Source organism: Austrofundulus limnaeus, unplaced genomic scaffold (assembly GCF_001266775.1).
Source record: "Austrofundulus limnaeus strain Quisiro unplaced genomic scaffold, Austrofundulus_limnaeus-1.0 Scaffold308, whole genome shotgun sequence".
Classification (NCBI taxonomy): domain Eukaryota; kingdom Metazoa; phylum Chordata; class Actinopteri; order Cyprinodontiformes; family Rivulidae; genus Austrofundulus; species Austrofundulus limnaeus.
The window spans coordinates 121,537-123,323 of NW_013952710.1; the positions used below are offsets into that span (position 1 = coordinate 121,537).

The 1,787-nt window shown below is 46.3% G+C and overlaps 1 protein-coding gene across 1 annotated transcript in view; it reads right to left on the minus strand.

The window, feature by feature from the left end:
• tbrg4 (transforming growth factor beta regulator 4) overlaps window positions 1-1,787 on the minus strand; it is a gene marked incomplete in the record, with an annotated part of 21,452 nt that overhangs the window by 18,629 nt on the left and 1,036 nt on the right.

Here is a 1,787-nt window from a genome sequence, read left to right on the forward strand (position 1 = left end):
AAAGAGACAATCAACCATCCACACTCTGTCACACCTAGAGTCACACAGAAGAGCTCCAGAAGGTTTCAAACTGASAACTCTGGACTCAGATCATCTGCTGCACACAGTTCTGATCATTTATTATCAATAATCATTTTACTGATAATTATCATGAGGAGTCCTTAACTAGGATGTAGTTAGGCAATTAAATATTCATGTATGTGTAAATTTATTACCATAATTGCAGGTGAGTCACGTAAATCTATATTTTTATAAAACAAGCCCCCCCAAAAGACCAATTTCCTAGGGGAAACACTGAAGAGCGTAATGACATCACCAGCCACTGGTAAACAGAAGAGCTAAGAACTAGCTTGAAAGTAACTCGCTAAGCGAGCCTCACAGCGCGCAGCTCCTGGAGTAAAACTCGCAGAACAGACCGCCTCTGAATTATCTGTTGGATTAATTATCTTGTGAACATGACRTTCACTTGCTCAAAGTAAATAAAGTACCACCACTTTCTTTATTTCATCCACCATTAAACAGAGACCAACAGAGGAGCTTCCCGACAGTYTAAACACGTCTGACCTGAAAGAGYACAAGCAGCCAGCTTGAAGCGCTGGGCACGTTTTAGATGCTCAAAACTTAGCTTGAATACCTTTTATTTATTTTAACTTCATCCTCTTTTACTTATTTGATTTAAACCTATTTGCCCTCCATGGACCTCCAYMACATATTTTCCTAGCAGGGAAATGACACCAATAGAAAGACGTGGAGCTGGATTTTAATTTGTGCAACAAGACAAAACAGTCTTGTTGTTTTCAACAGTTTTCACCTTAAAGACACAAGTTACACAACTGATGTTACAATACAAAGAGTTGGATGTTGTCTTGATATTTGTTAATTTTACATGTTGAGAAATATGTAAAAAAAATGTTTATTATTAAAACACACACACATACACACACACGTACACACACACACACACAAAAAGTACCGAAAATTGGTACCGTTAAGTACCGGTACCGATTCCCAGGTACCGGATATTGGTACCAAATTGATTCAAATGCCAGAGGTACCCATCCCTACACACACTCCTCCTTTCATGGAAGTTGCAGTGTCGACCAGCAGCCTCGTCTGCCCAACTGAAAAATGAACAAACCAGTTGACAAAGTGATTCTCCCCAGCCGTGCTGTCCTCTGGTGGGTTGTGCCTTTGCCCGCCGGCTCACTGGTGGGGGCTGGGTGCTTGGGCGTGTGCCGGCTCGGCCCGGTGACTGCCCAGTGGGGCTTGGGTACCTCTGGCCCTGTCGGGCCTTGGCCTGGGGAGGTGGGGTGGGGGCACCCTGGGGGCCCAGGCCTCTGTGTCCATGCCTGGATCCACTCTGGCGCGGTGGGTACCGGCGGGGCCTGTGAGTTCATCGCTGCTGGCCCCAGGGGTTGCTGTATGTGGTCACTGGTGGGGCTCTTCCGGTTCTCTCCGGTGGTCCTCTTTGTGGGGTGGGTTGGCGGCCGTTCCGGCGCGGGTGTCTCTGGGGCTGGGTGCTTGGGGTCCCTCTCGGGGTCTTTGACGCTGGTCTCCCATATGTCGGCTTCCGGCTTTGCGGGTCGGGTCTGTGGTCCCCCCACAGTCATTTTGAAACATTCCATTGGAGAGATCTTGTAAATACATGCATGCTCACAACCGCACACAAACAGGTGTTTACATCCTGGGTTTTCTGTTCGGGCACTGACTGAATGGTATGTGCATATGTGTATGTATAGATATATGTATATGTGTATATATACATACATGCATACATACATATATAT